This window comes from Manacus candei, unplaced genomic scaffold, assembly GCF_025592945.1.
Source record: "Manacus candei isolate 608988 ecotype Guabito, Panama unplaced genomic scaffold, ASM2559294v1 h1tg000041l, whole genome shotgun sequence".
Lineage (NCBI taxonomy): Eukaryota > Metazoa > Chordata > Aves > Passeriformes > Pipridae > Manacus > Manacus candei.
Window position 1 is genome coordinate 5,832,671 of NW_026138089.1, and position 23,542 is coordinate 5,856,212.

Below are 23,542 nucleotides of genomic sequence, written 5' to 3' on the forward strand. Positions count from 1 at the left end.
AGGAATGGACACAGTGCTGGGGAGACGCCGGCAACAGGGTGCTGCTGGCCGGCTGTTTGGGTTTAGCTGTCTAAACAGGCACTGAGGGATTAGGTCCCTGCGTGTCTTCAGCACTAATTAAAGGTTGTTTATTATCCAATTGTTCCCGATAGCATATATTTCTTCCTTGTGTAAACACAGTTGACGCCAATGCCTAAAAGAACCCGCAAATCCAAAAGTGGTGGGAAGGTCTGTGTTTGAGCAAGTTATGGGGTGCGAGGGACACCCCACAGCCTGCCCCACTGGCGCCCAGCTCTCCCTGTCTAGCAGCCACAGGAACTGGTGCTTGCCGTCACACAGTGCTGGGCTGAACACTCCTGAGCTCCATCAATTTCTTCCATGCTGTTTGTGACTTGGGCAATAGTTACCAGGAGAAGTTTGGGCTGAAGCATTCGCTCTTGGAGCAGCAGTATCTGACCAAGGCAGCTGGAGCAAGCTCTGACAGCAGCGTGAAGTTGATACCAGAGCATCCTGGGCAGTGCTCGTACACACAGTGACACACAAAATGTGCCTCTGGAACAACGGGTAGCATACCTTTATTTCATCAATCAATTTTTGGGACCCTAGAAAGGGTTTACCTATATAGTGTCAAACAAGGCCCTTTGGCAACATCTGTGCCCTTGATACAGCCAGTGAAGAAGAACCAGTGTCTTCTCCAGACCTTGGCTTTAGATGGGCAGTGGGTACCGAGTGGGTTTGGCTGGGACGAGAGCCCAGACTTTACATCAGAAAGCCACCAAAGCTGAAAACTCAGGCACCAAGGAGAACAGAAATGCAACTTATCCTCATTGCCTATATGGTCCTGATTCTGTGTGGCTGCATTCTTAAACACAGTTATCCCCTCTTTTTCAAAAGGCCTTGCCATGCTGCAAAAGGACATACATAAAAGGAAGAAGTGATTCTTTTTCATGGGTCTCTTTGTGACTTTCAAGCTTCTGACTCCAAACTAAGCAACACTGATTTCACACAGATTTGCACATGTAATATAAAAAATTTAAACTGATCCATTAATTTGCTTTTAATGATATAATGCTACTTGCTATGCTTGTAAATATATAGAATTATTTTAGTCTTTCTCTTGCTGCATCTTACAAAGGCAACATACTGTAGTTTCAGTAGTTGCATTTTTAAATGTGTTTATCTGGGTCACTGCTACTTACAGCATAAGAAGATTTAGGGAAGCCAGTTTAGCATCAGTCTAGTGCAACGGAAAAAATTCTTTAATTAAAATGAAAAGAATTGTATTGTTTGGAGGGCAAAAATCTCAACATTATCAAATTAGAGTGTTTGGACTGATTCAAGAAGAAAATAGACCTTTGGGCAATTTCATTCAAAAGGCACCTGGGCTTTTGGGTTTTTTTGACTCGTCACAAATACCCATAATTGGCAATTTCAGGTATAGAAAAGAGAACATAGAGCATTATAACATCAGGATTTTCTTTAATGGTATGATGTAAAATCAAGAATAATAATATGATTTCCAATCATGGTGGTCCGTCTGACACACATAGAGCACTGCCATGTGCACTCCAGCTCACCCTGAGAGGCCACACTCCTGTGCTATGTAGTGGCTGGAGGAGAAGGGAACCTGTTTTCATGGCACTGCTCCCAGATCCTTCTACTAAGACAAATAATCTGCAAAGAAAGAAAGCAGGGAGGGACATTCAGAGCCCTGGAGTGGCACCAGTCTCTGTGCATTTCCAATGGTCCTAGCTTTCCACTGTCTTGGAAAATGCCAAAATAAAGGAAGAAGCTGGTCAGGAGAGGCAAAGCTGCCATTCATGTGGGAAATGGTGTAGGAGGCTGAATGGCCTGAATGGTTGAGCACGTCAATGTGATGCAATAACAACATCCTTTGGCATCACACTGCCCGCTGGGTGACAGGGAAGTGAATCAGAAGACGAAAGCACTTCAAAGGTTCACAGAATACTAGTTTATTTTAGCTGAAGCCTATCTATCATGGAGCAGGAAGGACTGTAAGCAGAAAGCATCCGCTCCACATCCTGTGGCTGCTGCTGGAGTGGTTCATCCCCCAGGAACAAAAGATTTCCTCCTCTTTTGCCTTTCTTTTGGTCAACCGAGGAGGACAGGTGGGGAAATAGCTGTCATTGCTGCTGCTGAACCACAGCCAGTGGATGCCTGACACTGCACTGGAGTGGGATGAGGTGTTCAGTGCCTGCTCCTGTGTAGCCCACTGACTGTATGACAGAAAGCCAAACAACTGTCCATCCATCAGTAGGGCATTGGTGGGATGGAAACATTAGGTTACAGCAGCTGCATCACTATGATCCACAGTTAATTATTCCCCATACCCAAATAGCAGCAAAAAGGGGAGGAAAGGAACAAGTGTGGAGTCGGTAGTTTGATCCTGTTATCGACTGGATGCTAACAGAGGGAAATAACTAAGCATAAAATATTTTTTGTGTCAGAAACAGGGAGAGAGGGTGACGGATTTTCTTCAGATTATTGAAAGCAAGAAAAGGAAAATCATAAATTCTCAAAACCACGAAGTTTTCACTTAGTTTTTTCAGACATGGTCATTTTTTACCAGTTTTTTGGGGGGTTGCTTTTGGTTTGCTTTTTTTTAGTTCCTTCAATCTATTCCTTGCTGACAGACAGCACACCAGCTATTCACTGGATATAGTCATCTACAGCCTCAGTTTTTGGGGTTCTGTGTGACTGCAAGAGAGCTGCTTCTGGCACTTTGAGGCCCAATGCAGCAGAAGTCAGCAGGGCCAGCTACAGATCAAGACCTCAAAGGAGTAAAAAGCTCAGTATCTACCCCCTAGTAAGAGAGGATTTATTTTATCATATTCCATTTTAGAGATTTATCACTTCCTTTACCTTCCTCCATACGTACAGTGGAGAAAATCTGTTTTAAACATGTGACAGGCACAATTTCCATTACAGAGTAAATTTGGGCGATAAATGAAGAAAAAAAGGAGCTATTATTAACCCAGAGATGATCATCGTGCTGATGAGTGAGCATAAGTTTCTGAATATAAGTGCTGTTCAGCATATTTACAAGACTGGGTTGCCATGTCATTCTTCAGATGATCTGAGATCACTGGAACCCTTTTGCTTGGAAATACAGCTATAAGAAGCTATAAAATGTTGACTTTGGGTTTGTTCAAGTAGGTATAAATGCCTTCTTCTCAAGTGCCTTGGAAGTCTGCTGCTGGTCCTTACAGAAAAACACATTTCGCCCTAACATCAGGTCCCACAGGTTGTGAAGCCCTACATTCAACTTGGCGGGATTTTGGTGCAACAGCTTCAGAGAGCTCTGTTGGATCAACACCAGTGATACAGATACCTTTGAAAGCAGGTCAGACACCAATCCTAAGGAGACCTTGAGCACGCCCCAAAAAGCTGAAGAAAGGAGCAAAAAGAGAGGGAAGGATGCAGAGCTCCTGACATCTGCATTGCAGAACTGTGGGGACCTCCGAGTTGTCTCCAGATCAAAGGACCACTTGATAGCAGTCACCAAACGCCTTCTAGCAGAACACCACCATTCATCTCAAACTTCACACATTCTCCCAAGAGAGGCCACTACACTGACACGCTTCATGGTTTATTCCCAGGACTAGCTGCAGAGGAAGGAAGTGGTATCACACAGAGATGTGGCACTAGCAGGGAGTTTGGGGGATCCAATTCTGGGGACACACATAGTGCTGCCGGGAAAAGCGGAGATGGTGCAGGGTACAAGACACAGATAGTTCTGGGCAATAAAAAAAACCAACCAAAAAACCCCCACACACCCCAAAAGAAAACAAAACAAAAAAAAAACACCAAAAAAACCCCACCAAAAGAAATCCCAAACATATGTATGACTGTTGTAGGGAAGATGAAGAGGTGACTAGAGGAGAAAACCCTAGAGCTGCTGATCCAAGGGATAAGATGAATGAAGCTGCTGAGAACCCTAGAAGTAGAAGTGGTGGAAAACTGAGTGTTAGGGAAGATACAGAAAACAGTGACAAATAAAGAACTGCTGTGCAGTGCCCCTAGCTTGCAGAAAGAAAATTCCTTGAGGGATGTCTACTGTATTTTTAAAATAGTTGCCAAAGATGGATCAAAAATTCCTCTGACCACAGCTGAGGAAGTGATCTATTTTCATAACTCTGAAAGCTGGAGAAGAATTGAGGTGTCTTGATCATACTACAGAAAGCCAGGTCATGTAAACAGGTGTACTTGGGAAACCATGCTCTTTCACAGACCTCCATGGGCTCTCCATGATCTGGCTGTGAAGGTCTGGTCTGGATTGAATGATCAAACAAAGTGACTGGCAAGCAGTGGAGTCCCAGGGCATCTCCACAGTGTGATCTGCAAAACTGTTCTCAGCTAAAATTGCAGGAGCTGTTTGTACAGAATGAAAATACATTGAGGACAGTGTAAGGCTCTAGAAGAAAAATATTCTACTCTCTGCCTGCAATCACTCCCATGTACAAATCCCCTTGCACTTTGTCTTCTAGAAGGAAAGAATATTACACTGAAGCCATTCTCAAGCAATAGCATTTCTTGCAATGACCAAAAATCAACTTTAAATGCATGTTGTCAATTATTAAGCCATTAAGAAATTTCTTATCGTTGCCTTGAAACCACAAATTCCTGTGGCCTGCTTAGACCCAGTTTGTGCTTCAAATTTTCAAATCAGCACAATAGTGAAGATTATTAGAAAATGTGTGTTATGCTGCAGCCAGTAAATACCACAGAGAGCACCCCGAGATCTACACCCCAAGGTTGAACGATTTAACAGACAACCTCCAATCTGAGAAATAAAATAACTAAGGAAAATGGACTCTGAAAAACAAACAAAACATTCTCAGTCAAAATGTAAAAGAACCTCAGAGTAAAAGAAGAGTCAATACAGATTTTCAATTTCATTACTTTGATTTAATAAAATTCTTTGGATAGTGTTGCTTGCTCAGTACAACCATAGAAATTGTAATGGCAAATATTGCACTGTGATTTATGGATTGAAAGGTTGTCTGATTTCATTATGCTGGTAAATATAACAGTGCAGACACCTTCTCTTGGAAAGCTATTTCTAAATTGCTACATCAATATTCAGATTCAAAACTGATATTTACCTTCTAGAGGAACAGTATGTGTCTATATGTCCACATGTGTGCACACACACATACAAATTCACATTTTAATATTTCTCCATTTTTCAGATCACAGGAATACATTCTACAGGAGCTGCTGCTTTACCCCAGAGCAACCTATGCAGTTGCAAGGTGCCCAGTCCAGGACATTTCTGTGGGATGTGCCACACATCCCTCCTAGCTGTCCCCACTAGTCTTGCCCTGGTCATTAGTCCCTTCTTCCCTACAGCACTAAGGTAAGACTTCAGGATGGCCACCTTAGGGAGCCAAGAGAGTCAAGGTCCCACAGCAGGCATTCCACACGCTCTGCGGTGCTGGGGGAGCTGACAGCAATGGGACAGCCCTTGGGAATACAGACACACAAAGACAGTGGCCAGCAGCACTCCTCCACAGCAGGGACTCGTGTCCAGCTGGCCTGCAAGTTGTGCCTCTGGAGCACATCCTTCAGTGCCAGCTCACATCACCTGCATGCCCCAGCCCTTGGGGCAGCAAGTCTTCAGAGGGAGCATCTGAAAAGGGTTGGGAGAGGATAATGGGGACAGCAACTGAAGCTCCAAGGAGACAGACTCATCCTCTGCAGCAAGTAGAAGAGTGAGGGCACATGCAGCCATCATAAATAAATCAGGTCACATACCCATTTCTGCTCGCCATCGCAAGAGCCCACAGAGCGATCCTTTGCCTTGTCCCCCTCGATCACTGTCACCAGGAACAACAACTGGTGCTTATTAGCAAAGACATCTCTGAGAAAGAGGGACTTCAGGACACAGTGTCCTTCCCCAGTTCCTTGAACCCCCAAGACAATTTACAATGCTGTCACTTGTACATATTCCCTCCTCATCTGCTCAGTTCTTGCCTCTAAATTTTCCATTTTGCTTTCTAAATAGATGTCCTTAAGAGTCTTACAAGACCTTGATGATAAGCCATTTTATTGATATTCTGGTTCACTTTTCAAAATATTTGCAGATTATAGGATAAATAGCGTTTGCTTTTATCCGTTCTTCGGGAGATAACAGCTGGGTAACTTACGATACCCAGATGAAAATTTATTAGTTAGCACTGGGGAAAGCAGATCCTTCCCAAAATTGGCCTTTGACCCAGTTAGTCTTTCATAAACAAGAGATGATTTAAAAAATCCTCAGCAGATAAGATGTTTGCTGCCCCAGCATCAACTTGCACGAACGCTGGAAGGTGTAAGCATAACAAAGCTACATCAGCCGTATTTCACAGCACCAAGATGGAGGATGAAAAACTATGGAAAACTTCCCTAACGAAATGTCAAAGCCAACTAGCTTCACTGCAGCTAATCTGCAAATCTTGATGACAGCGCAGATTACCCAGCCTGCTAAACTGACAAGCGCCCAAGGAAGCTCATGTCCCAGGGATTACACCTCCATTTCAGTTTGCCTTCTTCTGAATTATTTGGAAGAGCCCTGGAGGAAACAAGTTTCAGCTCATCTATTTCCTTCTGAAGGCTTTCAGTACACCACCCAGTCAAGCAACAACAGTGCATATACACAGAGAGAGAGACAGAGTCCCAAATATTGACATTACTGTGCAATAGGCCAGTCACCCGCAGATACCAGGCGGGAAGCTGCTGACAGATGCTGCAGTATAAACCTCCTAAGAACCTTCAGGTTTGGCGACAAAATCTGCTGTTCTCCAACCACACTGCCCTGATGCTTGGATCTAAGTAACGCCCAAAATGAGATTTATTTTTTTCTCACACTGGCTATCTATAGAAGATCCTTTTTTGTAAGTCTCTGTTGTGCAGCTTCTGAATGTCAGGCCCAGCAAATCAAAACATTTTATTGCAATTTCATATTGTTTACTTTTGCAAGGCAGGATCTTGGCAGAGACAAGCATTTCCTCCAGGGACAAGGAGGATGGGGCTGGGAGGAGGGGAGGACGGAGGGATGGAAGGAAGCATTTTAATGCAGACTTCCTTATTGTCTGCTTTAATAGGGACTCTGGCTGAAATACAAAGGAAGAGGTAGCTAAGAAGACCTTGGCTACAAATTTAGAGATGCCAGAGAATGGGTGTGAGGATGCACCAAGGCCAGCCTACACAGGCAGTGACAACAGATCAGGGACGCAGCACGGCACCAGTAAAATGCCACCAGTCCCAGTCCACCTGCCACTGCTCCCTCAGCAGGGTTGGGCAGAATCCTGTGGGTCCCCTCTGGGCAGGCGCAGTCCAAAAGGCTGTGGCCAAGAAGGCACGGGGAAGGACAGCCTCGCCCGCGCTGTCCCCACTGTGTTCCCAGCACCACTACAGAGCCAGTGTGCCCCCCATCCAGACACTCCTGGCTCCTTCCCCAGAGCCTCCTCCTCTCTCCACAGCCCCAAACTGTGGGCAGGTTGCCCTCCAAGGAAGATGGCACCATGAGAGTATTTATTTCTTCATGAGGACCCTCCCACTATGCCAGGATGGAGAGGAGTGGGAGGCTCCTCGTACTCTTTTGGCCAGGGACACTGGAAAGCACCAGTGATTCCACCACAGGCATAATTTTTCACTGCACATTTCCAGGGAGGTTTGACGCACAATGTTTAAGCGATTGGGTAACCAATATTTAAGTTGATGAGAGCTCTAGGTTTAAGTTGATTTAAGAGCTCTAGGTTTGGGGAATAATGTCACATTCACATGTACATGAGTCTGCTGCTGAAGCAATAGTCCTCCAAGGAACCTGCAGGAGAGATGGGTGATGCCAGGGCAGCAGTATGGCCAAAAGGAATTTAATGACTTTGTTTTGTCCCCGACTGTCCATACTGGAGACTCAGACCTTCTCACCTTCTTTAATCCCAGCTTCTTCGGGCTGCTTCACACAAAACCAAAGTCCCAGGGCCAGACCCATGGAAGGAGCCTGATGCCTTGAAGTCATGACTTGCCCCGTCTCTGGCACCACGTGCAGTCACAGGCAGATGGGAAGAAGCAGGCAACAGTTCCCTGCTCCCACTGGGTGCCTGGCAAACCTCAGTAGAGTCAAACTGCCAGCTCTCTGCTGGGCATAACAAATCTCCCTGTCCTTCGGCATCGCCTCTCTCTCCTTCTGAAGCTTTGTTTTGGTAGAGAGTGGTTCACAAAGACCTTTACACAAACTCACCCCGACAACTGCTTTATTACGTAAAATGATTCACTGGTGTTTAAAAATCCAACAAACAGGAACCCTCACTGACTTTATGACCGACTTCCCACGAAGGCACCAAGGCCAGCAATGGCTAATGTTCCGTCTGGCATCGACTCCCCGTGAATATCTCTCAGCAATAACAACTGATAGCAGAGCTTGGAGTCTACACATCATCCCCCTGTTTGTACATAAATTCCCTTTAAAAGGATTTCGGCATCCTCACACTGCTTCTTCCCAAGCATTCAGGCTCTTAAAGCCAAGTCAGCCAGACAGAATGGTGCCATGCAACTACAAACAACATGGGACAATTTTTTATTACAATACACAGCACTATTCTTTCTAAAAGCACTGCCAGTAATATGCAGTGTGTAAGAATACACATTCATTATAAAGAGGTTAGATACTAATTCCTCCAGCTTAATTTTTTCTTAAGGGCACCAGCCCATTTTTCAATTAAGGCAGGATATTATTAATCATAAAAAATTGCTGATGTGTAAAATTGTTTCCTTTCTGGCTAGCATTGGCTGAGAGACATGGGACATGCTGCCTCTGAATTAGTCTAACTCAGTGGTAGTATGGAAGCTGTATCATTCTTTTTGGTGATGATTCACACTGCTTCCAGCCTCAGCCGTGGGGAAAGGCGCATTCTCCTTTGGGAGTATGGGTCTCTGCTGCTCCAGGTGCAGGCTGGTAGCAATGAGCCCATGGATATATATTCCCATGGAAAACCAAGCACTGTCCACTGTGGGGCAAAAAAGACGGCATGACTGGGCAGCTCCATGCCAAGAGAGTGCTTTAATGCCTGAGCACTTCCAGGGCACTGTGTTTCAGCACCCCCTGAAGAGAAAGATGAGGTTTCTGTCCCCATCCTCAATTTTCTGTGCTAAATTTGTCACTATGGGACTCTCTGGTGAGATCATCAGTGCTTCCTCTTTAATGCTTTTCCCCCTTCCTCTGCTGCTGAATAGGTTTGCCTAATTCTGATCGAGATAACTGTGCACATTGCCTTCAGATGGGGACACCAAAAGCGGCATGAAGGAAAGAGAAGAATTAAACAACCCAAACCTGCTAAAATAGTAAGCTATGAACAAAACCTCTCCTTGCCCTGTAGTAAGCAAGGGAGACTCCTGGAATGTGACTTGGCAGGATCCAAGAAGATGCTGCCGAGGTGTGGGCATGCTAGCGTCCTGCAGAAGGACAGCAGTTCCCTGCTGCAGTACACCCTAGTACCCAGCTCCTCACCCTGCCCAAACTGGGGACCTCTCAGATCATTCCTGGTGCAAGTGCCCCACTCTACCCCAGGCCAGACCATGAATGTTTTAGGCAGACAGGACTCTGTACCCCGGTCTTGCTCCTGTGGGCAGCTGGCTGTGACCTTCAGGAGCCCTCCCTCGGACACAGGTAGAAGAACCCAAGTGAGAAGCAGGGCTGTCCCAGGCCCCTCTGTGTTGGAGCCAGGAAACGACCCTCTAGCAGGTTTGCTGGGGATCATGGAGCTGGAAGGAGACAGACAGGTTCCTGGCTCCACAAGTGCTGATGTGTATTTTAGTGGCACAGATCCAGACAAAACGCCTTGTGTCCAGTCATGTGTCCAACCCTTTTCCCATCTATGGGCAGTTTCCCTTCCACACATCATGAAGTCATATATCCCCCGACTTCTGTTGAGATTTTGCACTCCCCTGCTTACAGGACCTCCCACAAGCAGTTCATGACAGTTATCTCCTTGGCAGCTCAGCCTTTGCCCATCACTTGGAGAACTTCCGGCATCACTCCCAACTTGCATGCCCCCATCATCCTGCTCTTCCCTTCCTGGTCTTGTTTCTCCCCTGTTCTGGAAACTGCATCCTCCATACTTTTTTCCCTATAGTCACCAATCTTCTCCCAGCTGCATAATTCCCCTCCTGTTTTTCCCACACATGATCAACTCCATAACATTATTTCAGTTATCTGTAGCCATGTGTTATTAGTTTTCTGACATCACCAAATACTTTCTTATCTGAAGCATGTATTATTTATACACACATATATATAAATGGACATCTTCCACCATCTTACTGACTGCTGACCAAGAATAAATCATGTAAAGAGAACAGACCAGACACTGGGACCACCTTGGGGAATGCCCCATCCCACAGTTATTGCCTCCTGGCAAATACTACACCAAGAGGAGCACATTCACTCTGAAGTCTGAGGAGGCAAATCACATAAACAGAAATTGTGAGTTTCAGCCAAAAAAGTCCTTTCTGACAAGAGTCACTGCTATTCACATGACTACTCTCATTAGAATCAATGAGAACTGGAAAAATTTGCAGGACAGAGTCTGCGTGTGTCTCTCCTGGCTGAGATGTTCAGCTATATTTTTTCTTGTGAAAAGGAAAACTAACCCTATACCACCAAAGCAATAAACATAGAGGGATTACTGGTCAGCAACTCAAAGGATACTACTTCCAATAGCACTATAGTTAGTAAGTACTCATTGACAGTAATTGCTACAAACAACTGAACAACCAGAGAGAGATTTTCATTTTATCTGTACCCATACATACATAAAAACACCAGTTTGTACAAATCCAAGGTATGTGAAGTTAAAGCTAATGGGCTAGCTTTGTTGAGCATCTCAAAAATCAAATTAACTGCAATCAAATTCATGGCACAACTCAGGGTTCATTTCATTACTATCAGAAAATTCAATCTCTGAAATCTTACAATATTAAGCTAAAGCAATGATCTTTCTGTTAAAGTTCTCTCTTTTTTCATTTTAAGGCGAGAAAAAGCTGCCGGGCCTGGGTAAGGTGGGGGTGAGGATTCCCAATGGATACTACTAAAAGCTTGGCAAACATTCAATCAATTACTCTTATATAAGGGAAAGAAAAAAACCCAAACATCCTTTCAAACTCACACTAAAATATATTTTGCAGTATAAATTCTATCTCTTGCATCTATTTCTACATCATGCCTTTTCTTGCAAATATTAAGTATATACACACATGCATATATAGGCATACACATATTTAAATTCAAAATACAAATCCATTAGGGAGCTACTTAAATCTCATTGCAGCAATAACTAATCATCTTATCTCTGTGCCGTATCGTAGGTGGGAGAGTCAGAAGTGCATTGCATTAAATGCAGGCATTTTCCTTGTTTTAATGAAGCTGTCTTTTTGGTTTATTTTACAATAAGCACTCTTTAACCTTACTGCAAGACCTAGCTGTAGAATACTCACTGCAATTTCAGTCTCCTTTTTTTAGCCCTCCTCTTCAAGGTTCCCAGCTAGGTTTCTCTGCAGGAGTCAAGTGTGGTTTTAATAAGGCAGATGAGGCAGAGCTTCTCAACTGCTTTTGATAGAGGTGAGGTGGTCAGCTCTTTATTGACTTTCTGCGGTACTGCAGCTACGGACTGTACAGACAATCTTGCTTTATGAGCATGCACCAGGCAGGAAATGGGCCTGGAAATTTCCAGCCGGCAGTGTTTGATGCACTGTTTGGAAAGCTGCATGATGTGCATATAAAGGAAACGAAGGAGAGCCTTTTTCGTTGTTGTTGTTGTTGCTAACCCATCAGGCTGCAACCGCTACACGTACCTAGGAAAGCCTGCTCAGGAGCCATTTTAAGAGTTACTATATCTCAGGAAAAGGAAAGAAAACAACACTGGTTATTTTCTGCACATTAGAGAGTGCTGTGTATCAAAGATCCTTTCATAAACACTCGGAAAAATCACATGGGAGGTAACTAGCCACTAAATTATTTTACTGTCCTTTTCTTATGCAGGCAGCCACAGCACATACACACTGTATAGAGTGCACAGCTGCACTGATATACACACATCCTCACAAGGGGATGTGGAAAAAAGGAAGCAATCAAGGGCTGATATCATGTACTATTAAGGTTTTATTGATACCAGCATGGAGCAACTGCTTCACTAATTAATGGATGCGCACAAGCTACGCACATCCTTCCAATCAACTGGCAATAAAACCAGGTAGCCTTCTTCACCCCCATACATATATTACTTCAGCTATTTACCCTACTCCTTGTTTTTCTGCACTGCACACCCCCCTTCACCCACCACCCCACACCTACACTAGCAAGGCACATTCTTCTGCTCTGACAGTGGGGAGATGCAGATTCACAGCCCCCTTCATGAGCTTCCCACATGGTGCCTCTCTGAACCAGCTTTGTAACAACAGACAGGGTCCTAACTAGGCAGTGTGGAACCCTCCCCCAGAGATGTCTCCACATATGTGGACACAAAAATAACTATTAAAATCAGGCTTGACATCTCTCTATGCCAATTCTACTCCCTGTCCAAGGGGGACAATATCCTTCTGACCCAGGGGAGTGCAGTGATGGCGAGTGGATCAAAGACGGCAAGAAGGTTCAGACACTTTGGTGATGGCAGCCCTACAAAAGCTGGAACAGATTTTAGCCCCTACAGAAGTACCACACAGGCGTAACCACACGGGGTTGCACACTCCAGCTCTCACCCAGCTGCAGCAGCATCAGCTGCAGAATAACTCTTGTCAAGGACCGGCTGAGGAAGCCAGGTCCCACCTCCTTCTGAAGCACCACACCTGAGTATCCAGAGCTGCATGGTACTAATCACAATTTTGCATCTTTCAGCTAATTGCAAAGCTCCTGGGGACTCTCAAAATAAAGCTATGCACCCGCAGAGAGGAGTTCAAAAACCTTACAGCTACACTGTTACTATCAGAGGATACACTCTTACTGCATGCAAGATTTAAATATATGCTTAAATTCTACCCACTTCAGGAAGACATAAGGATTTACTTAACTTTCATTATACTAGTCATTTGTTTTATAGTGACCTGGATAATAGGTACAGCACTTTTCATGTATGGCACTGAGCTCGCAGGGTATTACTTGCTACACATAAATGGCAGAACAGGTAGAAATTGAAGCAGGCTGGATTTTTAGTTAGCCACCTGAAAAACATGGACAATGATGGGTAGATTTTCACTCACATTGCTGCAATGCTATGTCAGTGCTCCTAAATTTTCACCTGCTAAATAAGCATCAGTGGACAGCTACAACATAGTCCTTAAAGAAGGGACATTTCCATACTGGATTCCGCATTTGATATTGAAAAATGCAGCTACAGGGAACAGGTATCCTGTGAAACAGCAGATGTTAGACTCTCACTGCTCATACACTGCTTTAATTCAGATGACCTTGCTGAATTATAAAGCTAAACACAAGATAAATGTCCACTTTCTCTCCTGAACGCCTGTCTTAAAAAGACTCGGTTTTGCTGGGAGTTTAGTTGTCTGTGTTTCCTCTCAGTTCCCCATCTGCAGTCTCTCAAAGTGCGTTCTTACAGCAGTTCAGCTTGTTTTTCCAAATCAGATGCTGGTCAGGTTGTGAATCTTATGAATTTTCTTTGCTGATGGGAATTAGAGACTGCTTCACTTTAACCCTCTGACTTGGCAGAAGCTGGAGACTGGCCTGGACCTGCTGCCAGTTTGTGCTCTGGGTCTACCCCCAGTAGCAAGAGATGCTCAGGGCTTCTGGAGAGTCATATGCAATACACTGATTTCATTAAAATTACATGCAAGTTTTACTCTTTAAAGCAGAACTCAAACAGTCAAACAATTAATGATTTCTTTAATTCCTAAGACCTTTTTTCTGCATAGGTTTAAAATACTCTAAGAGAAGAAACAGACTGCCATTGTCTTTCGGCCTTTTGCTGGTGGCAAAGAAGATTATTCCTATCATATTCTGCAGGGGTGCTGTCGAATGCTGTTCCAGGCTATGGGCCAAAACCTACCCCCAGCCCATGTGCTCAGTTCCCACTGGCATCAATGATATCTCCACCATGGACTGACAGTAGTAAATGGGCAGAGATGTGCTGGCTGCTCAAATAGCACGATCTATGTGCTGAATAATTCATTTTAAACTGTTGCACAGATGTCAAAATGTTACTGCTGATTTCTAGCCAGCAGAATGGGCGTTTCTTCTCCTGATATGAGTGTGTCACTGCCTGTAATGCCAGAGAAGATTTGGGGGATGGCTCAGCAAGATAGCAAAGCCCATATATGGCGTGCCTGTGAACATACAATTCAAATGTTCACTATAGGCCACCTTTCACTCTCCTTATTAGGATTCTCCTGTGGATGCACTCACCCATTGCCTCCAAAAAATGTCAGAAAAGCAGCTAAAAACATATGTGGTTACACAGGTTTGAGCATACAGCCTCCAACAATCATTTCAGCCATCTGGATTTTTGCTAAAGTATCACAGAAAAACTCCGAAGTACAAACAACTTAGGAGTCACAGATGAGTTTTGATAACAAAGTAAATCCAAACAAATAAAAAACCCCACCATCTCTGTAAATGGGGATAGATCTATCCTAAAGAGTTTGTCAGCCTGGCCACGGCGAGAGCTCCACAGTAGAAGTCAAAGATCTCCCTGCCCTCCAAAATCAAGGAAGAGGAGCTTTCCTGTGTTTCCTCTTTCACTAAACCTGGAACAACCAATCTGCTCAGTACCAAGATTGTCCAGGTGCTGGCTTCCTCATGCAGGCAGCCAGATGGACCCCAGCTGCTGATGGCCAGCAGACACCTCCAGAGCAAGGCAGGACTCCTGCGGGCAGGCGGGCTTGGGTGGTATGTGAAGGGTAGCTGAGGGTGACAGGAAAGATGGAAGGGAAATGGGAGAGATGCAAGAAACTCGCAGGTTTGGAACTGAGATCAGAGACTGGGGATCTCTGACACGAACCAAAAGAGCACCCCATGCCAGCCCAGGAGCTCTACTAGTGATGTGTCAGCTAAAAAGTACGGTTTTCCATATTCCTAGATGGGCTATTTTATGTCCGCTGGTCCGCGTGGAAACAGACCTAGGCTTAATGAGGTCTAATTTGTTTTAAATCCATAGGTTTCTTTTTAATAATTAACAGTCCCATCGCTCAGCAAAGTCATTCCTTACCCCTGACTACTCGCTATTAGGAATGAAATTTAGTGTGAAATACTGTTAAAAGGTGGAAAGCGGGTGACATAATTCAAGTTTTAATTAAAAAAAATATATATCACACAAAGCCAGAGCCATAGAAGGAATAATAACCTAATAAGCAAAAAAAACCCCACCATCTCAACTCAATGTCTACTCTTCCCAATTACCCACTTTGTTCTTCCATGCTATTTGAATTCTTCTAATTGGCTTCTCTTACTGGATGCCCCGTGCCCAGACCACATCTAAGTTTTTCACTGCGATTCCAGGAACTAGAGAACATGTCAGCATCATTACCATGAACATTACACACCCTCACACACCAGGGTACAGGAACTACAATTAACACATTAAGAAATAATAACTGCCAAGGGAGCAACGGAAGATAAACAGCATGGAGCTGATGTAGCAAGAATTCTGTCTCTTGGGTAATGGGCAAGGGAGAGGAATTGAAGTGCTGCGCAGCACTACCCGTTTACTAAAGAAAACCCCAAAACCAGTCCAACAGTTGTTTACATATTAATTTCTTGAAATGTAATTTCGACAAAAGTATTGCCAGCTTTAAACTAGTTTTTAAAGGAATCTGAAGGCTCATGTTTACAAAGAAATAACAATCATGTCCTCTTTGAAAGTTTAAAATTGGTATATGTTTTTTGTTATTTGAAAACCTGTCCTGAAGTGCTGCGGGTTTGTTGTTTTCTTGTTCTGCCTTTTTAATAGAAGACAGAAATACTTATTTCTTTTACTAACTTCTAATAATTATTCTTTTATTAATTTATAGTAATTATTTATTATTATATATGTTGATATAGAGATATAGAGAGAGACACATATAAAAAAGTAATAATAAAATGGAGGGTTTTTTTCCCTGCTTGTTGATACCATTTTTATAATTGCTTGGGGATTTTTTTTTTGTTTGGTTGGTTTGTTGGGGTTTTTTTGAATGACATTTAAATAATTAAGTAATTTTCCCAAGGATTTTTAATGAAAAAAATTCTTCAGATTCCAGAGTCTTTTATTTAAAGCTTCCAGTCTGAAAATGCTTTTTGTGAGTAGTCCTACAGAAGCTGCATAACTGCAGAAGCTGCAAGAGCGTACCCACCATCTGGATATCTATTTTCACTCTTGTACCCAACAGAAATCATGAACCACGCTGGTCCTTTTAGAAATCAGTCTTGACTTTAGCTATTGCTTTCAGATGGACCAGCTGAAGGCCTTAATTCTTTATTTTTCACTGAGATTACAAGATGAAGGAACACGATGGCACAGGCGAGGTTTATGAAATGCTTTGTCTCGTGTCTGTCCCACCCTGGGGCTGCACAGTCACAGAAAACCCAACAAAAACATTGCTGTTATAACCCCTTTCCTACATTCAGTCAAATCCCTGTGCAGGAAAAGGGAGGCAGATGAGGCACAAGTATATGGGCAGGATTAGGAGCCCTGCTCAAACCCACCTTTTGGGGAGAGAAGGGTGAGTCCCTCTCAGCTGGGGTGATGCTTGTGACCCATGTGGGTGCTCGGGCGCAGGGTTCCTGTGACAGGCGTGATTCCCCCCCCACTGCCCCTGCACACAGCTCATCAGTCAACTCAGACATTTCAGCAAATCACATGGCACTTTGTAAAAACATAATTGTTTTTATTTTCCAATTTTCCATGTTTTGTGTAGAGTGCTGCTGTGTTCAAGCGAAGTGAATAAAAGCATAAACAGTAAGCACCATCTGGAGAACATTCTTCCAGCACGCTGAGAAATAGCAGCCGCCTGTGCACTACCTGCTATAAATAAATGTCATTAAAAAATGTCCAAAAAATTGTTTGTTCCTGTTTGATGGAACTGTAGCCAGATAAAATTTTCCTTAACTCTGTTTTCAGGTACCTGCCACCTTCACGGAAAAAAAACCCAAACCAGATGCAGATGTTTGTTTTTCATCCCTTTATGTTAACAGAGGTATTACTAACAGAAGAGCAACCCTACACATTATTCTAATAACAGCAACAGAGGTTGCAACTTAAACGTAACATGTGAACAAAGCACTGAAAATCCAAATGCTTTTTAAACTGTACCAGGTTCACAATAGGGTGGTATCTCTCAGCCTGCTAGCAAAGAGAAAGGGCAAAATTATTCATTCTCTAAACTGATAGTGTATCAGTTTGAAAAGGAAAAAAAAAATGCCAGAAAGTCGGTAATTTATTTTCAGTCTACACAAAGCTGCTCCCATCTCCCTTGCTGCTGACAAAATACAGACCAAGCTGGCTGTGGGGCTGTGATGAGGCTCTGCAAAGGGTCGGCGTTCGCTGTGTTTGTTTAATCACTGCAATTAGAGCTACGCAAATAATGAAATTGTTTGCTATAGTGGCCAGACTGGGAAAAAAAAAATTAAAAAGAAATGTTTGGGTTGCGTGATTTAAGAACATTTTTTTCTTTTTTGGTAGAATGAAAAAATAAAACTGTTTAGTTTGTTCCACTCTGAGGGCATTCAAGCCTTCAAAGAATCCATTCAGTTTGAAATGAAAAATACATTTTCATGCTGGAACAAAGCGTTTGAGCAATTGACATTTTTTCCTTTTTTTTTTTTTCTATCAGACAAACATTTTCAGCAGCCAGAAAGGGATGCTTAGAAGAGCTTGGTGCTTCTTGGGGAGGGAGAAGAAGATTTGACCACCCATTATCCCATCCTCAGACACACCTTGGGCCGTTGTGCAGGGGTAGGATTGTGCACTGCAGCTTCAGGAAGCTGCTACCAGCCCTTCCCTTCCCTGCTCTGCTCTGAGCAGCTCCCCACGCCAGGGACCCCAAGGGGGATCTTCCCGCTTTTCCCTGCAGTGTGGGGCTGGAATGTCGCCTACTGGACGGTGGTGGGTAGGTACAGCCACGGGAACAGCAGCACTGCCTTTTCTGGGTTACCGACGGCTCAGCCACAGCTGGCACCGTGCGGCTCTTCCCAGGGCGACACAGCCCTTGCTGTCCACATGAGGCTGGGATGTGCTTCAGGATACGGCACGGGGCTGAGGCTGCCAGAGGCTGATGCAGGATGCAGTCTGAATCCTCCCTGACGAGCTACCAGCGGGAAGAAGGATTTGAAGAAATTTTAGGGGGTTTTCCCCTTTATTTAAAAAAAAAACCCAACACATCTTGGATTAGTAAATTTCATGAAGCAATGGGAATTAATCTGTCTTGTGAAACAACATCCACAGAAACAGGTTGGATCCCTTGAACGAGAGAGTGGCTGAGATCCCTAAGGCACAGGGCACATCACCAGCCTAGCCCGCCATCATCATTTAAAGGCAAGAGTGGAAACGATGGACATAAAACAGATTCGGTCCTCCCCCGAGCTCTGCCACTTTGTCCAAAACCAAAGTTGTTGCACACTAGTATGTTCACAAAGCAGCTCTGCTAAAGCCTTGCTTTCAGCTGGGACTGGCCACTGCAAGCAAGGGCATAATTCCCACCATGTTTTATTCTCTGTTTTCACAGGGACTCCGTGTGCCAGGAACTGCATGAATAGGGATGAGGGTACAGTCCCTTCCCCAATGAAATCATCTCAAGCACAGCAAGGGCAGGAAATGATACTGTGGTTATGGTTCCCATTAGCCATATTTTCCTAATATAAATATTTTAGCTACTTTTATTTACAGAGTCCACTCACACTAGTTAAATGATATACTTTGGAAAGGGATACATAGGCTGTCTGGAAATGAAGACACTAGACTACTGATATTTTTAGGATGATAATGATGATTATCATGATTAATCAGTCTTGATAGATAAGATTTTCCCAGACCAGGTGTGCAGGGAAGGCAGGTGGTGGGAATATGGTTGTCTGTCTGTCTGTGCATGCACACATGTGTGTGAGTGTGTGTGTGTGGGGGGGAGGGTTGTTCTTTGTTTTGCTTTTGCCTTTGGTCAAATTCAAACAATGTGCAGTAACAAGAAGTAAATGTCATTTTCCTCCCATCCATCTCAATTTGGCATCCATTTTAAAGCTTACCTTTGACCTTTTAAAATGTTAATACACTTAAGCAGATATAAAAACCACAAAGCTCCTGGAAAAATTAATCACAGCCATATCACGATGCTAGTCTAAAAATGTAACATCAGTTGTTTTCCTCTTTAAAGAAACATTTGTCTGATGCAGCAGGAGTAACTATGCTACAATTAGCAATTATTTCCTTTTCAAACAAATATCCATGTTAAATGCCATAGCAAAGCCCTTTCAGCATAATCGGCACAACGCGCTATGAATCTTTTGTTGAGTAACTGCCTAGAACCACAGAAAAGGTCCTGAAAAGGACCTTGAGAAGTCACCTAAACCATCCCTCTGCCCCAGGCAGGACCAGCTATATGTAAACTATTCCTGACAGGAAACCATATTTATATTTCTTTAAAGTAGCAGCCTTAAACAGAACTGGGAAAAAATTGTTAAATCAAAATACATAACATATATATATAAATAATTCATATATGTACATTACGTATACAAATAAGAAAATACAAAGAGACAACCCTGACCTAAATGATAACTCTCCCTCCTCTGACCACTTCATACCCTATAACCAAAGAATTCAAAACAGGAAACTCTAATAAAAACACCTCCTTCCTTTTTAAAAATAAAAGGCTGCTAGACTGAGAACCTCAGCTCCTTGGAAATGCAGTGGCACCTCTTCTCTAGGAAAGTGGTTTCAGATTCATCAGATCCCAAAATATTTGGGTCTTTACGCTTCAAAGTAAAGAGTTCTTCCATTCCCCCAGAAAGCAAATACAAAGTAAGAGTGTTGACCAGCCTTTCCAGTAACCAAAGTGAATCTAAGGTGCCTGTAGCCTGTTCATGGTCAAGGGCATCCACCTCGTCTCTTGACTTAATCATTCCTGGTGGGAGGCTGTACTAGGTTCCTCCAGCTCCAGGAGGGTCATTGCACAGCTCTGGGGTTACACACTATGGATCTGGAGATCCATGGCACATAGCCACATACTGCTTCCACTTTCTTGTCTGTAGCATCCGATGGCATCCAGGGCTACCCCCATCAATTTAACACCCCTCTTTAGAAGACAGAAAGCTGTGGTGACAGCCAAAATACATCCTAAAAGACAAGTGATGATTTCATAGCTAAACACAGCTGCTACCCAAGCATCCAAAAAAAAAATCAGTTAAGGACCTAAATGTCAAACCCAAACCAAAGACAGATGCATTCCCTCACTGAGCAAGGAAATAAATTCCATGCAACTGTTTTCTTCCACCTACATTACTCTGGTTCTAGCACAACTGGAGCGTGGCCAACCAGTTTTCCACAAAATGAACACACACTTAGGTACAATGGTGTGGGAAGATGTGAGATAATGAGCTTGGCACCATCAGCCCCATGAGAGAAAGACACCCCTTCATGTATCCTGCACACACAAATTAGAAGAGCTGCAGTGAAGAGCCCAATTTCTTCCATTACGGAAGCCTCGTGAATCCACCTTAACCATACATGGGTCTTCCAGACATGAAATGGCAAGAGGTAACTCCATCCATCCCCTCGAGACCAGAGATGAATGAACAGCATGTCACGCTACAACAAAGGGCTCTTCTGGGCACTCCTTCTTCTAGGATCTGCTTGTGCAAATACACACGTGTGTCTGCCTATGGACATACGTATATACATTTATTTATATTTATATATTACATGCTCTCTCCAGTAGACAGTATCCTGGGCCAAAGGGACCCATTGCTGTCACACCAGGAAACCTTCCATGGCTGCAGACCCATGCTTCCACTGATCCTCTGGGTGAAGCCCTCTGATTCAACTGCTCACCTGTGGTCCGTGTGGAAAACTCTCCCCCAAGGCCAGGCATCTATACAGCAAATTCAACGGGCTTGGCACCTGCAACAATTGTCTCTGAGAACCCCAAAGGCAGCTGCCCAAGACCATAACACAGACAAGATTCTTCTAAACAAGGAATGATCCTTCTAATTTTCTTCCCTGGGAAGTATACAACACTTTGGGAGGGGGGGAGGGAAGTACAATAACTTCACATATCTGCACATATGTTCCTACTTCCTTCTGGCCTCTCCTCAGCATCCCACTGCCTGGAGAGCAAAGCCTGGCTACGTGAACAGGGCAGACCTCCTGGCTGAGAGTTGCCTTCTGATCTCCAGCCCCATCACCAAGGTTGGAGATGAAGGCATCTATTATTCAGACAGTGATGCCTGACTTCTTGGTTAAGAAAATCCTGATTAAAAAACAATGTGTTGCCCTTCCTGTTTGCTTTGCAGTGGCCTTGTGTGGATCCAGCTCTACGGAAAGCAATCCATCACCAACAACCAGAAAGATGTGTATCACGCAAATACAAAAATACTTCACATTTCACTTAGTTTTTCATGTCTTCCATTCTCATTGCCCATTCTAGTTCAACTCTCCTCAGCATCTTTTCTTTAACCTAATTAGTACAGATATACATGGACCATCTAGTATTTTTTAAATGAAGGACGGTTTTGTGCAATATTATCACATAAGCTCTCAAAGACAACCAAATTTAAAAGAAAATTAACACAATGAATACACATTTCTCACATTGTCACTCCTGATAAGATGTTTCTTGGATTTTTTGCTTACATGCAACAGAATGTACATTGTCATACTGCTTGTGACTGGTTTATTCACCGTATTCTGATAATCATGGACTGTAACTTCAGTAACACTCCTCTAGCTAATTAGTTTATTCACTAAGCACAGATGAATAGCTGATGAGCTACAAAAAGTTGCTATTGTCTGAGTCAGTCACCAAGTAACTAACTTGGCCGTTTAGCCAGGGAGAAGTTTTCTTCTCTGAAAGGTGACAAGTAGCTATGTAATGACTTCTATTATTTTCTCAATAAACTCAGAGAAAATAGGACATTGCAGCTAGAAAAACACAGAAAGAGAAATTAGCTGCTACTGTCATTAAGGATTCAGAGGCTGAAAAAGAACAGTTGGTGCAATGCAGCTGGAGAGGCTTTTCAGAGTAAAGTGATTATTCTCTGGCCATTAACAAATTATTTTTTGCTGGAATGCAAGACCTGCACTCCTCCAAATAACCTGGCTTTGCTGTGAGGAGCACACTGGCTACTAGGACAGGCAAAAGCCATTACCCTTTTGGCCTTCCTGATGGACACTGCACTTCTTCCACCTTTTTGCTTCCATGCCACAGGAAAAGCACAGAAATAATTAAAAAACTGAAGCACATGCAGACCTTTGAAGAGAGACTGGTCTTCAAAATCAGCCTAACTGAATTTGGAGCTGCATTTACCATGTTCAGGGGGGGCACTTGCCCCACTGAAGCTTAGTGAGGTGTCACAGCAAACTTCCTTCACCTCCCTTGCCCGTCAGAGCTCACCTGCAATCATTGATCCAATGATAACAAGATGATTATGATTTATAAGAAGATGATTTATGGACACAGTCAGTACTGGGGCTTGTTCTAAGATCTCTGTGCCTGCCATGGGGGAGGCGGGGGGAACCCAAACCCTCACCCAGCTTGTCCTTCAAGTCAACAACAATTGCCTTCCTTCTGCTGTAGTGGCTGTTCTCTTGGCACTCCAAGGGGAGTGCAAGCAACACAGGGACCTGGAAGCTACTAAGCTGAAGGACAATATTTTTCTGAAAAGGCTGAAGGGAACAGGAGACCCACCCTAGGGTCTTTGGTTAATTTTTGAGAACATTTAGCTCTGTATCTGATGTCTCAAAGAAGCATTTCCAAACAACCATATGCCCAGATTGAGATCAGTGACGAGTGGTGTCCCGCAGGGGTCCATACTGGGACCAGTGCTCTTTATTGTGTTCATCAATGACACAGACAGTGGGATTGAGGGCACCCTCCGCTCTTGTGAGACCCCACCTGGGGTACTACATCCAGCTCTGGGGTCCTCAGCACAGGAAAGACATGGACCTGTTGGAGCAGGTCCAAAGGAGGCCGCAAAGATGATCTGAGGGCTGGAGCAGCTCTCCTATGAGGACAGGCTGAAAGAGCTGGAGCTGTTCAAGAGGGAGAAGAGAAGGTTCTAAGAAGACCTTACAGCAGCCTTTTGTACCTAAAGGGCACCTACAGAAGAGACAGGAACAGACTATACGGACAGACGTCCTAGCAGATCCTGTTGCACTAGGACAAGGGGCAATGGTTTTAAACTAAAGGATGGTCAATTTAGACTAGACATAAGGAAGACATTTTTTAACATGAGTGTGGTGAGACATTGGAACAAGTTGCCCAGAGAGGTGGCAAACGCCCCATCCCTGGAAACATTAAAGGTCATGTTGGACAGGGCTCTGAGCAGTCTGATTGAGTTGAAGATGTC

The 23,542-nt window shown here is 43.8% G+C and overlaps 1 protein-coding gene across 3 annotated transcripts in view; it reads right to left on the reverse strand.

The window, feature by feature from the left end:
• The window catches only part of RAI2 (retinoic acid induced 2), a 46,889-nt gene that overhangs the window by 18,989 nt on the left and 4,358 nt on the right, over nucleotides 1-23,542 (reverse strand). The window contains exon 1 of one of the 3 annotated variants that reach the window (XM_051794904.1): nucleotides 11,497-11,715. The exons of the other annotated variants lie outside the window; for them this stretch is intronic. The gene's annotated coding sequence lies outside the window, so the exon portion shown is untranslated. Of the gene's footprint in view, nucleotides 1-11,496; nucleotides 11,716-23,542 lie in introns of those variants that run through there. 3 annotated transcript variants of the gene reach the window in all.